Source organism: Aethalodelphis obliquidens, unplaced genomic scaffold, assembly GCF_003676395.1.
Source record: "Aethalodelphis obliquidens isolate GAN/ISIS:26980383/991018 unplaced genomic scaffold, ASM367639v1 scaffold48, whole genome shotgun sequence".
NCBI classification, from domain to species: Eukaryota; Metazoa; Chordata; class Mammalia; order Artiodactyla; family Delphinidae; genus Aethalodelphis; species Aethalodelphis obliquidens.
Genome location: NW_020837992.1, coordinates 14991217 through 15006555, shown reverse-complemented (window position 1 = coordinate 15006555; position 15339 = coordinate 14991217). Strand labels below are relative to the sequence as shown.

Sequence of the window (15339 nt, the reverse complement as noted above, 5' to 3'; positions counted from 1 at the left end):
ATATGACAGTGAATTGTGACTTCTCCCATCCTTCTGTGAAAACTGAAGAGACAAGGGGTCTCATTGGTGACTAATGTGTTACTAAGTCCCCCAAAACACAGATTTACGATTCTTCCCCTTGCTGCCCTGGAAAAGTAAAAGTCAGTAAAATAATTGGGAGTAGAGGGTATAACCAGTTTGATTTACTAAAATCCTGACTTCTTGTTAATTGCTCTCCACCAGAGTAGCATTAAGGTAAAATGCAATTTTGAGGGTCAAATACTTAGATGTCAACTCTTGTTCTGTAGTTACTGAAAGCACCTGCTAGTTATCATCAAACTTCCCCTATGAGCCTGAAAATAAAACTTAAAAATGTCCATTCTATAAAGCTTGTAGGATCGAAGATGGGAGAATTGAGAAGACGTGCATGCACCTTTGCACAGACCACACCCTGTGTTTGGAAGGCCTTCCCACCTCACTTCTTTGGCAAACTCCTACTCATCCCTTAAGGCCGAATTAAATATCACCACCTGTCTGAAATCTAGTTCCACACTCCAGGTAGTAGAGAGAATTTCTCACTCCTTTGTACCACCTCTTCCCAAACAATTATATTTGTTGCCATTTCTCTTTTCATCTGCCCAAACTCCTAGACTCCTTGAGAGCTGGGCCCATGCCTTTTAATTCTAGGATCCCCAGCGCCAATACTCAATAAATGATGAAGGGATATATTCTAAAAAGAAGTTAGAAATTGGCAAATGACCTGCAGGTAGCAGTGATGGCAGGAAGAGATAGTGCTATTCCATCCAGTGAATAAATAATTAAAACTCAGGACTTCCCTGATGGTGCTGTGGTTAAGAATCTGCCTGCCGATGCAGGGGACAGGAGTTCGAGCCCTGGTCCAGGAAGATCCCACATGCCACGGAGCAACTAAGCCTGTGCACCACAACTACTGAGCTTGTGCTCTAGACCCTGCGAGCCACAACTACTGAGCCCGTGTGCCACAACTACTGAAGCCTGTGCACGTAGAGCCCGTGCTCCGCAACAAGAGAAGCCATCGCAATGAGAAGGCTGCGTGCCACAACGAGTAGCCCCTGCTCGCTGCAACTAGAGAAAGCCTGCGTGCAACCAAGACCCAACACAGCCAAATAAAGAAATAAATTAAAAAAAAAAAGACTTCAGTTATTGAGGAAAGGGACTATTTGCTTGTGTTAAAAAAAAAAAATTAAAACTCAATTAGCACATTGAGTATTCCTAGGAAAACCAAGTGGTTTTGTAGCTAACATAGACTTTACTTAAGTCTAGTCCCCTTTTTATTTTATTATCAGAGTCTGCCAGAGAGAACACTCCTTAAGCTGATGTCCATGACTATTCCAGCCTTATTTCCAAGAATGTCCTTCATTAACTCCCTACAAACTCGACTGCTTTGTCCTCTCCCCCTAGGCCTTCATTTCCTGCCTCTCTGCTTTGGTTCATGCTGGTTCCTCTCCCTGGGCTGCCCTTCCCATGTGTGCACCTTTAAACTCACCTTGCACGCCCTTCGGTCCTGCTCGAATATCACCTTCCTCTGGAAGCTATGCTGAAATCAGGCCTAGCCTCAAGCCTCCAAACCCGTGATCTTACTTTCTCCTGAACTCCCACGTGACACTTAATCACTCTCACTAAAGCCTGCACGTGTGTCTTAGCCCCTCGAACACACTGTTTGCCTGGGATGGGGGGATGTCCTAGGACTGCCCCATCCTTGTATCCCCTAGAGACCCAGCAATGGCGTTCACACATTTCTGTCCACTTTCCCTCCCGTCCCCAAGCCACCATCAACTTGTGGGTGAACGTATAGTCTCCTAACCTCTGCTCACTCATCCATCTATTCCCACAGAGTAGCCAGACGAATTTTTTAAAAACACTGGTTGGATCACATCATGCCCCTGTTTTAAAACCTTCAGTGTCTTAGCATTGCTCTTAGGATACAATCCAAATTCTTTCCCATGGTTCAGGAAGGACCCTCTCCACGCCCCAGCCCCATGCCACGCCTTTTCCCATCTGTCCCTCCAGTGCTCCTGGGCACCAGTCTCCTTTCATGTTCTCAGATGGTTTCCTCTGCCTGGAATGCTTTTCCCCCAACCCTCTGCCCAGCTGGTTCCTACTCATCTTTCAGCTCCTCTGGATGCCCTTTCTTTTTACTTTTATTTTTTGCGGTACGCGGGCCTCTCACTGTTGTGGCCTCTCCCGTTGCGGAGCACAGGCTCCGGACGCGCAGGCTCAGCGGCCATGGCTCACGGGCCCAGCCGCTCCGCGGCTTGTGGGATCTTCCCGGACCGGGGCACGAACCTGCATCTCCTGTATTGGCAGGCAGATTCCCAGCCACTGCGCCACCAGGGAAGCCCTGGACGCCCTTTCTTGACCCATGACCTCCCTGTGCTCACTCTGCTTTCTCCCTCACAACACACGGTTCTCTCAGCTCATGACATTTGTCACAATTTGTAATTGTATATCATCTGTGAGATTGTTTCTGCACCCCAATACAGAAACAGTCAGTACTGCTGTCTTTGATTACAACAGTCATTGATACTGTTAGTAGATGACCTTCTCAGGACCTCTTCATTCCCCTTTTTTCCTTTGGTAGAACCCCCGTTTTGTTCAAGTCTCTGCTCTCTGGAGGCCATGTGCTTCAGGAGAGGTGAACTCCCAACACTGCCCCAGGGAGTGGGGTTCTGACGGGTTTAGCCACAGGTGTGAGATAGAATTCTAGTTAATAAGACATCAGGGGACGTCTGCTGAGGATCTCTGGGAAAGATTTTTTTTCCTTACTGATAAAAAAGGACACATGGGAAGAAACAGTACTTGTTTCTCTCCTAGACAGTAGTGTGAAGATGTGTCTGGAACAGTGGCAGCTATCTTATGACCATCAGGAGAGCCAGCTAAGAGCAAGCCCTTGTCTTAAGGAAAAGAGAAGAAAAAACTAAGAAGAGCCTGGATCCTTAATTATGTTGATGAGCTCCTAAATTAACCAATCTTGGAGCTAATCTACTCAGGTTTTCTTTGTTGATGAAATAATCAATCCGTTTATTGTTTAAGCCGTTTAAATAGTGTTTTCTCTTCTTTATCGTTTAAAACATTCTAACAGATAAACCACTGTATTCTCGATTCCTGGCAAAGCACTTGATATAGTAGGTGTTCAGAAAACATTTTATGGGAGATTGGGATTGACATGTATACACTGATGTGTGTAAAATGGTTGACTAATAAGAGACATAAATAAATAAATAAACAAAAAACTTTTTTAAAATTTATTTTTAATATTTATTTATTTGTCTGTGCTGGGTCTTAGTTGAGGCACACAGGATCTTCGTTGCCACGAGCAGGATCTTTAGTTGCAGCATGAGAGATCTCTTAGTTGCACCATGTAGGATCTAGTTCCCTGACCAGGGATCAAACCCAGGTACCCTGGACTGGGAGGGCAGAGTCTTAGCCACTGGACCACCAGGGAAGTCCCCCAGAAAATATTTATTGAATAAATTTTGTTAAGACACTGGTTGGATATCTCAAAGCCTTCAAAATTATTTCAAAATTCTGTATAAGCAAGATTTACGTTTGCTTTGCTAACAGATCACAAGCCCCTGTTGGATGCGTTCATTCAGCGGGAAGCTAAGAACATTCTTAATGCTTTCCTTTTTCTGAGGGAGGAGCCTGTGAAATCATTTATTATTCTCATTATTCCTTGGCACTCGGCAATAACGTCCTCCTCCCCACTTTTAGAGCTCAGCGTTTCATCATTCTTTAACTTCTTCTACTACATGAAGCTTCTCTCTCAAGCTCCTCAAAGGGTGGGACCAGGTCTCAGTTTTCCCTCATTCTTTCATGTTCTAGGCACATGACAGGTGCTCTGTAGACCCTTGTTAATTGAGCAAATGAACAAAAATTAAGCAAATACAACCCTACTTGAAAAAAATAGAATTTTATGGAGTTTGGCAGTATCACCTTATTTGCATAAAGTGAGGTACCTTTATAATAGCCGGGAATACTTTGTGTCCTCAAGAGTACCAGACAGGAAATGCTCAGGAAGTGGGCAGGGAGACCTTGTTTATTACATATAAACTGGGCCTGGATTTCACAGGGAGGATGCAGAAAACTCAGCATGGGTCTCCTTATTCAGCAATGCTAGTAGAAAACCTCAGTGCTAAAGGCCTTCCTTCTCCAGGAAGACATCATAAGTTAGTCCTGTCTAGTCTACCATTGTGTTCGTTTTCTATTGCTGCATAACAAATCACCACAAACTTAGTGGCTTCAAATAATACACGTTTACTCTTGACAGGTTTTGTGGGGCAGGAGTCCAGGCATGGCCCAGCTGGGTCCTCTGCTCAGGGTCTCAGGAGGCTGAGATCAAGGTGTTGGCTAGGCTGTATCTCACCTGCAAGCCTGACTGGGGAAGAACCTTCTCCTAAGCTCCCTCATGTTGTTGGCAGAATGCGTTGCCTTGTAGCTATCGAGTTTATGAAGCTTACTTCTTCAAGACCAGCAATGGAGAGAGGGTCTCTACTTCACTGAGTCTCTAGACCCTTTTTTAAAGGGCCTGCTTGATTAGGTGAGGCCCACCCAAAATAATCTCTCTTTTGATTAAAATCAGCTGTTTAGGGATCTCGATTACTTCTGCAAAGTCCTTTCACTCTTGCCATAGTCTGTGGGTGAGAAGCAAGTCACAGTTCCTGCCCACACAAGGGGAGGGGATTACACAAGGGCATCTTAGGACCGAGGGTCGTCTTAGGATTCTGCCTACCACAACTACAGGGTTACAGTCTTCTCCTTCCCTTACCCACCAGTGAGGTTATTTACTCCTGCCCTGTGCCCTCAGAGCAGCCTCTCTCCACCTCTCCAACCACGTGTTCAACTGCACATGATTGTAATTACTCGTTTAAGTGACTGTTTCCCAACTAGACTGTAAGCTCCAGGAGTACAGGACCTACATCTGATTTTTCCAGTCTTATCTTTTGTGCCTATCACATGGTAGACTCTCAAAATACGTGCTAAATATCAATGGTGTGGAAGGTGCTTTTAAAGTCACTGTAACGATTTAGTTTGGTTGGTTACATGAATCCTTATACACAATATATCTAGCACCTACATTGCTGGGCACTCAGTAAAAGTTTGATGAATGAATGAATGAAGGAACACATAATGACTGAAGCTCTGAACCCTGAGTAGGACAAGTAAAGACATTGGCTCCTCACTATAAAATGGCTCTTTGACTTTTTCTGCACATATGAATCCTGCCCTTCTTTAAAAGCCAAGCTTAGACTCTTCTACATGAAGCCTTTCCTCACCTAATTTAGTCTCAACAATTTTCATTTTTCTGAATTCCTATAGCGTTTATAATCAAACATCAAAACACAAGCACTTTATGTTACATTATCTGTTTTCTACCTCATCTTTTCAGCTAGCTGTAAGCTCTTTTTTTTTTTTTTTTTTTTTTTGCGGTATGTGGGTCTCTCACTGTTGTGGCCTCTCCCGTTGCGGAGCACAGGCTCCGGAGGCGCACATGGCTCACGGGCCCACCGGCTCCGCGGCATGTGGGATCTTCCCGGACCGGGGCGTGAACCCGTGTCCCCTCCATCGGCAGGCGGACTCTCAACCACTGCGCCACCAGGGAAGCCCTGTAAGCTCTTTGAAAGCATGGAGTATGCTTTCCATTTCTTTACGTTTTCCATAGAACCGAGCATCTAACATCTTACATCAAAAACTTAATCAATATGCACGGATCTAAAATTTAAAAAGAAATTATGGCTAATCTGATTTAATTCTTGTCCTACACATCTTGTAACTTTCTCTTTTTGGATGCAATTGGCCTTTTCAGTCCTGTGTCTTCTCTCCACAGTATCCATCACTAAATGTGATCTAGCCACAGAGCCAGGAATGTGGTTTGCATCTTTCCTGGACGTGCTTAAATACTCCATGGGTCTTTCTCTCCAGGAAGGTCAGGTCTCTGGATAATTCATTTATGTGTTTCTTCAGCATATTCCCTGCAGGTAAGCATATTCCTAAGTCAGTAAGTGTTTAAGGGGAAATGCTGTTCTAAGCAAGACAGTGACTGGTGTAGAAGGTTTAGAAACTGACCACCTCATAATACAAAAAAAGGGGAGGGGTACGGGAGAGTTAGAAATGTACCTCCCATTTAGCAAAATATAATTCTTAAAGATTCTCTTTTGCTTCCCCTGTAAGTGTCTCTAATAACTAAAACGGTGTCCAGACATATGATAAATATTTGCTGAATGAATGAATGGGGAGTAAATCCCTATTAGGCTGTGCTCTTCCTCCTCCTTCTTTAGGGACACAGAGACAGTGAAACTCAGTGACCTTCCAGCCTCTGATTCCAGCTTTTCCTGAGGCCCATCTGAATTCCCACCCTTATCCTCTGAGGGACATTTGTAGGCCCTTATACTAAATTTCAGGGTTTGCTTCAGTTTGCGCTACTTAGTTTTGTTGCATATCAAACATTTTTTAAAAATGAAAACTAAAAAGAGCCTTGGCCAATAAAAAATGAAAACTAGATGTGTGCCCCAGCCCAGGACTCTAAAACAACAGATTGCTAAAGAGAGATGGGAGATTCTCAGAGGTGAACACGGCCACCTGGGACACAGGGATCCTAGAGATAAAGGAAATGGAGAGGCAGCGGGACCCCCCCAGGGAATTCTCTCAGGGGGCCAGACACGCACAAATGATAGAAGACGTGGCTCCTGACCAAGAAGGAATCCACAGGCTGGGCAGAGATCAAAGGCAGAGTACAGGGAAAGCTGAAGCCCAGAGTGAGCTGAGGCCGCACAAAACACCAAGGACAACACAAAGAGCTCTCAGTGTCAGAGGAAGAGCAGGGAGGGTCGCTGTTCGGTGCAGACGGCGTCACATCAACAGATGTCCAAAAGCAGAACTCCTCAGCTTCTGCTTTGTTCCCGCGTTACACAGGGAATGAAGACCCAGACTGAGGATGGTGAGGAAGCTGATAGCTGCTCTAAAGAAATTCCAGTTATTTAATCCAGATTCATTAAGTCCCAGGAGCTGAAAGATTTTGTGAGTATGATCCCTAAAACCTTGTCAATAACTGAAGATAAAGTTTAGCAAAAAAATAACATGGAGATAAAGAGGAAGAGGAATCAAAGATAAAGAAGCCCTTGGTGGGGCTTCCCTGGTGGCGCAGTGGTTGAGAGTCCGCCTGCCGATGCAGGGGACACGGGTTCGTGCCCTAGTCCGGGAAGATCCCACATACCGCGGAGCAGCTGGGCCCGTGAGCCATGGCCGCTGGGCCTGCGCATCTGGAGCCTGTGCTCCGCAATGGGAGAGGCCACAACAGTGAGAGGCCCGCGTACCGCTTAAAAAAAAAAAAAGAAGCCCCTGGTGTTTCCAGCCAGAGTGGCTGGGAGGCCGGTGGCACCAGTGGCTGCTGCAGGAAATGGAGGAGATGGAGAGGTCATCCATCCGCTCCCATAGCTTTGTACAAATAAGTCTCAAAGGATGCTTCTGGCCATGTTGTCTCTGCAGGGCATAAATCTGAGATCCCCACCAACATCTCAGCAGCTGGGCAAGAGGAGGCTGGGAGTGGGAGAGGCGGGGTCTCCCATCAGCACACGGGCCACCAGGGGATTCTGCAACATGGCCTTGACTTTCTAGCTGCTTAAAAGCCTAAATATACTGGAAATGTTTCCTCTGTGACCTCAAACAAATTTCTATAAAGGTAAATGAATATCAAAACAAATACAAAAATAGCCAGAAATTTAACAAATGTCTGAGAAATCTGGAATTTGGACTCCCTGGCAGAGTCCTGTGCTCTTCCTCGCGGTGCTTGTGCCCCCCAGGGACCTGGCCCTGTGGGCCTCAGCCTCGAGCACATTTTAGCTGAAGGAAACCGGGCCTGCAACTCCGTCCATTCCCTTAGCCATTGCCCTGGGCCCAGGTGCCTTCTCTGATCCCACAGGGACCCCTTGAATGGTCTAGAATTCTTCTCTGGCTCCGGCTGGGGCACCTTGACAGAGAGGTGGGTAGGAAGCAGATTGTCCCTGCTGGCGGGACTGGAGATTTGGTGACTCCTAGCTTTCCTGAGGTGATTTGTGAAACTACAAATAAAGGACTGCTGAGGTCATTTGCTAAAGTCAAATGGAGACAGACTCTTTTTTTTTTTTTGATACCTTGTTTTTATTTCCTTTTGCTATATACCAGGACGTGGTATTGCTGCAGCATATGGTCCTATATTTAATATTTTGAGCAACCTCTACAGTTTTTCCATAGTGGCTAAACTATTTATATCCCCACCAACAGTGCACAAGGGTTCCCTTTTTTTCCATCCTCTCACCAATGCTTATCTCTTGAGACAGACTCTTAAACAACTAGATTTTCTCTGCCTGGGGAAAGAAGCAGGTGAATCCTTGCTCCCCAGGGCTTTCATTTTAACTCTGGAGAAATCTGTGTCATCTGCTGAAGCTCCCACTGAGCTGTTTTCAGGCCCCAAGCAGGGACTCTTCGGATAACCTCTCACTCTGGATTCTGCTCCTTGGATCTCCATAGCAACCTGGGTACCAGCTGGAAGACCTGAAATCCAGCAGGGCCCTGCTTACCAGGTCTGAGGAAAAGCACTGAACAGGTGACAAACAGGAAGTCTCCTTTTGCAGAGGGCTTTTTTTTTTTCTTTCAAGATGAGTTCTGAGGGATAAAAAAATGTGTTTAGTTGACCATGAAGTTAGCTTTAAAAATCAGATTCTTTTGCTCAATTCCAGGACAATGATTAACAAATTGGCTCTTGGTTATGTTTTTAAGTCAAATGTTCACGTTTTAAATTTAGCAATTCAAGGACCAGCAATTCACTTTCATTTTGTTCAGGCAAACTGTCACACCCCTGAATTAGCTGTTTTCTAAACTACATTGTGATCGTTTTCTTATCAATCTTCATACTTGTTCTTTTAACTGTGAAAAAGAAATGGAGAATTGAAATCCAAGGTTGATACCAAGCTTACCAATCTGCATACGCTAGTGCCCTCTTAAACAAAGGCTGACTCAAGGTCCTTGTCCTAAAAAACCCTACATGTGATTGGGGCTGATAAGACGAGCCAGAGTAAAACAACAGGGACAATACCAGTTCAGCTGAAAATATGCTCTACGGTGTGTGGGCTGGAAGCCATTCCCAGAAGATGGAAATGGCTTATGCTTAAGTTCTTAGGACTTTGAACAAATGTATTCAAATTAATTCTTCTTTCCTCCAGAATTCAAGTGTTTCAGTAGATTGGTTGTTCTGACGTGCCATCTCCCATGAACAAAAGGGATTCCTGTTTCTCTTTTGGCTGTCTTTCAGCCACCTGGCTTTCAATAAGATACTCTGTGCTTTTTATAACGTGTGAAACTACAACACCTGTCTAGACCTCAAATGATTCCTCTGGGCCCAGTTTGCAAAATCTCGGGCCAGTGTTTGATTGGTTATCATTATTGCTCTTGCTTCAGAAACTATTTCCCAATCATTTAAGCACCCAAGGTGGGGTTTCTGCACTTCAGCTGCACTCTATGCTTCTGTTCACCAAGAACCCATTTGGGGAGATAAAACCATAGAATCTTAGGTTCTTTTGCTCCCTGTGAACTTGAAAAAGGCTCACCTGTTACCTTTAGCCAATTGGTCCTTCAGTTCAACTCTTAGGACTGGAACCCCCATGTCAAGGGTGAATCAGGGGGATGTTTCCACTTCTATTGGAGGCCGGTGTTAGGCTGGGATGTGGGGAGAGGAGGGGGAGGGGGGTCCACATGTCCAGGTGATGGATCCAGGCTGCAGAAACCCTTATTCATAGTATCTCTTTTTGCTTGACCCATAGCTGGCCATCAGGCAGTTCTCAATAACCCGAACCCTTTCTCCCTCACCCAGTTCCTGGGTGTCTCTTGAGTCATATTCAGGAATGAGGAAGTAAAAGGGGCTGTGAAATGAGGCTCATTGTCATGTGGTTCTCTTTTCCTAATTTGGTCTGGCAGGCCTGGGCACAGGGGCCTGGGAAACATATATTTCTTGGCAAGGGTAGAAGGGAAATCTAGTGCCTTCTATTTTCCCATTCGGTGTCTGAACTGACATTCTGGATGAAAATCTCCAGAGGACAAGAGCTGAGCTGTGACTACCCTTTCTTTTTTCCTTTTTTTCCTTTTCTCTTCTTATCTGTCCTAGTTAGGGCACATATGTGATTTCTAGGCTTGGAAAATGCATCTTTGCGATAAGGGTGATGCAGAAGACAAGCAAAAACATTCACTCCAAAAAACTGTACTTTTGTGGCAAATATTCATTTTCCCACCAATAGGGATATGCCAAAAAAGTCTGTATTTTTCCAAACTTTCTATTTTTAGCTCTCTTTTTCTTCTGGTGGCAGAAAACATAATCTCATTCAGTTCCAGGCATACTCAAACACTTCAAGTTTAAACCTACTCAAATTTCCCTACTCTGAAATTTCCAAACTTTTCAAGGCATCTGTCATTCCCTCCTTTTTGAAACTAGCTACTTCTGGGTTACTTGGCCTTCAGAGTCTCTCTTATCGGTACCCATCCAACTGGTCTCTCTCCCTTTTTTATCTTTTCAGGGGTGGGGAGAGTGGTAGCAGGGGAGAGGGTTTGGAAGGGGGAGGACGGTGGAGAGCAGAGGAGACCACCGCTGCAAACATTCTCCATCCCTCCACCCTATCTTTCAGTGTTACTTAGGACCATTGCTTTTGAATTTAAAAGCCAAAAATTTGTTGTCTTTCTTCTCTGGCTCCACCATGACAATTCTCCTCTGAGACAAATGGCAGCCTCCTATTTCTCCACAAGAATCTGGGGGAAGGTCACAAAATGACAGGGAGGGTGAGGGACATATCCTCCATTAACAATTCACACTATTACATCATCATCATCGCAGTTGTTATTGCGGAGAAGCTCTTCTTTAAAGCTCCACCCCTTCTACTATTGACTCTCAACCGTGGATGCCCCATTGTTGAGCAAAGGGCTCAGGGCCACACCGGCGGCTCATTCTCACTCAGTCCAGGCTGGAACTCAGGGCACAGGGCTCACAGGTCCTCGCTCTCCCAGCAACCTGAGGCAAGGTGTACTTGGATGGGCAGATGTGGGACCCTGTCCCCTATTGTCCCTCCCTTCCCTTCTCTTCCCTTTCTTCTTTCTCTTTTATGCTCCCTCCCTCCTTCCTTCCCTTCTCTCTTTTTGAAATATAATTTACAAGTAGTCAAATGCACACATGCTAAGTGTATAGCTAAGTGAACGATCACCTGTGTGTGTCATCACCACCAGAGTGCTGCTTCCTTTTCATGGGAGATCATGAGTGTAGTCGTGCAACTGGGACAAATACAGCCTGAATTTGTGCACAAAATGGTCTGACTTTGGGTGTCAGATGTTTATAGGGGTTTGTGGCTTTTGAATTCCTCAGTTCCTTCCACCCCAGCTCAGATTGCTGGGTCAGAAAGGCTCCAGCAAGGAAACTTCCCAACCCAGAGGCCCTGCAGGGTCCTCTCGACCTGCTGGGGAAGGAACTTGTCACCGACTGACCTCTGCAAAGCCCCAGATGGGAGAATCAGTGGGTCTATTCTAGACTCATCAGTCATGTGAATGTCTTGCCCAGGATGAGGAACTACGTTTTCTGGGAGCATCTCAGTGTCACCCTGCTTGTCGTGTGGGCTGAGCTGTGGGTGAGGCCCACACAGCTGCATTCCCTGGTCAAGTACTAGCACAGAGCCACAAAGCAGAATCAGGACTAGGCTATCAGCTGAGAATAGATCTGAGGTTTTTTGTTTTCATCCATGACCTTTGATAAGTTTTCTCTACTGCTTTTAGATGTTCCCACAATTAACAGGATCTTGGGTCCCCTCATAAGGCAACAGACCAATTCCTCCAGGGACTTTACTCTGAAAGATGCTCACGGTCAGCTCTGGAAAAGTTGAAATTGGTACAACCTTTCTGGAGAGCACCTTGGGATGTACTTGTGATACACTTTTATTCGGCATTCCACTTCAAGAAATCTGTTCTGCTGAAGTATGCAAATGTGCAAATACACCCTTCCCCCGCAGCACATATACACATTGCAGCAATGTTTATAATGAGTGTAATAGGTAAGAATTGTTTTTAAAGCTACGCCACCACCAACAGGGAGGTGTTTAGGTAAATTATGATATATGTGCACAGGAATAGAATGAGGTCGATCTACATGTGCTGATATTGAAAGATGGCCAAGCTACTACAAATAAAGCAACACAAACAAAACAAAAACCTACAGAAGAGTTTCATACCTTTTTGATAAATTAATAAGAATATGATATTAGCACATGTATTGGAAAAAGGGAGAGACTTGCAGGATTAACACTGGTTATCTCTGGGATATGGGAGAAATGCTAGGGGACTTTTATTTATAGCTTTTACATTTTGGGATTGTTGTAATTTCACAATGAGCTTGTATTACTTTTGAAATATGAAAAACTATGTTTTTTGTTCTTTTAAGAAAAAGGAAGAAGTCTTAATACTGGTGAGAGGACAGAATTTTTCCCATGACTGCTTCCAGAAACTCCAGGTTAGCCTATCTACAGGACAGGTCCAAAGGGGAGGGAAATAGTAAAACTGGGGTGGAGTGTGCAATGAAAGTCTCTGCTGGGCCCAGAGACTCTCCTTCACTCAGGGAGCTGGTGGGTGTAGGAAGCAGCCAGTGACTCCCATGATCCCGGCTTCCTGGTGTTCACACCCCTGTGCAATCCTCTCTCCCTGAATGTGTGCTGGACCTACTGGCTTGCTTCTAGTGAACAGAACACAGCAAATAAAATAAGCCAGTAATAACTAAAATAAAAAGGAGGAATAAAAAAATTTTAAAAAACTGAAAAAACATGAAAAGATAAAAAAAGAATACCACAAAAGTGATGGGATGTCCTGTCCAAGATTAGGTGACAGAGGCTGTGCTTCCGTCTTGCTAGCACTGTCTCATCCTCTCTCACTCACCCACTCTGACGAAGTCGGCTGCCATGTTGTGAGCTACATGACTGAGAGACCAGTGTGGCCAAAAGGACAGCCTCTGGGCAACAGCCCGTGAGAAACTGAGGCCCTTAATCCAACAACATGTGCAAAACCAATCCCCCCCTTAGTTGAACTTTGAGCTGAGTGCACCTCCAAGCCCTACGCCTTGAGAAAGACCCTGAGCCAGAGGACCCAGCTAAGTTGTGTCCAAATTCTCGACCCACAGCAACTGTGAGATGATAAATGTGTGCCGTTTTCAGCCTCTCAGTTTTGTGATAAGTTTTGAAGTGATAGAGTAGGGAAACGAACGTGACCTCCTACTCACTCAAATGGGGCGGAGTCTTTGGGGGAGGGGGCAGTACCTTGTTAATTTACTCTACCTGTGTGAGAAGGTCACCTTTTAAGACTTTCACTAGCGTTTCTGAATTTGGAAAACAAGGGTATTTCCAGGGAAGGTAGAGATGCCTTGGGGAATGATGCCCCGCCTCTTTGTACAAATGTTTCATACATCGGGGGTCTTCAAATGTGAATGTTGGAAAGCAGTATTTGTGGTAACCAGCCCCCAAGATGGCTTCCAATCATCCAAACCTCCTGGTATTCACGTCCTCGTGCAGCCTCACAATGAGTCAGAGCTGACCCGTGAGACCACCAGAGGGCATGACTGTATGTGACTTCCAATGTTAGGTCATAAAACTGCAGCTCTTGCCTTGCACACTTGGACAGTTTTGTCTGGTGGAAACCAGCTGCCATGTCATGAGGACACTCAAGAAGCCCTGCTCTGAGGCCCATATGGAGAAGAACTGAGGCTTCTTGCCAAGAGTCAACAAAAACTTGCCAGCCTTGTGAGGGAGCCACCTTGGAAGCAGATCTCCAGCCACAGACAATCCTTCAGATGACTGTAGCGCTGCTTATATTTGACTACAACTTCATAAAAGACTCAAAGCAAAATATACTCAATAGGGCTTCCCTGGTGGCGCAGTGGTTGAGAGTTCGCCTGCCGATGCAGGGGACAAGGGTTCGTGCCCCAGTCCGGGAAGAGCCCACATGCCGCGGAGCGTGGCCGCTGAGCCTGCACGTCCAGAGCCTGTGCTCCACAACAGGAGAGGCCACAACAGTGAGAGGCCCGCGTACCGCAAAAAATATATATATATACATATACTCAATAAGTCACCACCAAATTCCTCACCCACATGAATTGTGAAAGATAATAAATGATTATTATAGTTTTAAAAACAAACAACCCAATCAAAAATGGGCAGAAGACCTAAATAGACATTTCTCCAAAGAAGACATACAGATGGCCAATAGGCACATGAGTAGATGCTCAACATCGCTAATTATTAGAGAAATGCAAATCAAAACTACAATGAGGTACCACCTCACACCAGTCAGAATGGCCATCATTAAAAAGTCTACAAATAATAAATGCTTGAGGGTGTGTGGAGAAACGGGAACCTTCCTACACTGTTGGTGGGAATGTAAGGTGGTGCAGCCACTGTGGAAAACAGTGTGGAGGTTCCTCCGAAAACTAAAAATAGAACCACCATATGATCCTGCCTTTCCACTCTTGGGCATATATCTGGGTAAAACCATAATTCGAAAAGATACATGCACCCCAATGTTCATAGCAGCACTATTCACAATAGCCAAGACGTGGAGACAACCTAAATGTCTATCGACAGATGAATGGATAAAGAAGATGTGGTATACATACTCAATGGAATATTACTCAGCCATAAAAAAGAATTAAATAATGCCATTTGCAACAACATGGTTGGAGCTAGAGATTATCATACTAAGTGAAATAAGTCAGAAAGAGAAAGACAAATACCATAGATATCACTTATATGTAGAATCTAGAATATGATACAAATGAACTTATTTACAAAGCAGAAACAGACTCATAAACATAGAAAACAAACCTGTGGTTACCAAAGGGGAAAGGGGGTGGGGGAAGGATATATTAAGAGTTTGGGATTAACAGATACACACTACTGTATATAAAATTGATGAACAACCACGGCCTAGCACAGGAAATTATATTCAGTATACTGTAATAAACCATAATGGAGAATTTTTTAAATGATTATTGTTGGTTTTAGCTACTGTGTTTTAATTTGTTATGTGGCAATAAGTAACTACATTCTTGGTCATCTTTATTGTTTAACATTCATTTATTCAACCAACATTTTCTGCACATCTGCTATATATTTCTATATAGACAGGGGAGAAATATGGTGAGCAAAAACAGACGTAATGCCTGTTTTCATGGAGTGGACCATTTAGTAGTGACAAAGATAATCAGATAATCATATAAATTCATGTAAATTACAATAGTGTCAAGTGTTACACAAGAAAAGGGCTATAGCTACTCAG

The 15339-nt window shown here is 44.5% G+C and overlaps 1 long non-coding RNA gene across 1 annotated transcript; it reads right to left on the bottom strand.

The window, feature by feature from the left end:
- Positions 1–8043: 8043 nt before the first annotated feature.
- LOC113607558 (uncharacterized) lies at positions 8044–13441 on the bottom strand. Its single transcript, XR_003427985.1, has 3 exons — positions 11238–13441; positions 9600–10788; positions 8044–8658 (listed from the first exon to the last, which is right to left on the bottom strand). It is a non-coding gene; the product is annotated as an uncharacterized LOC113607558 (long non-coding RNA).
- Positions 13442–15339: the final 1898 nt, after the last annotated feature.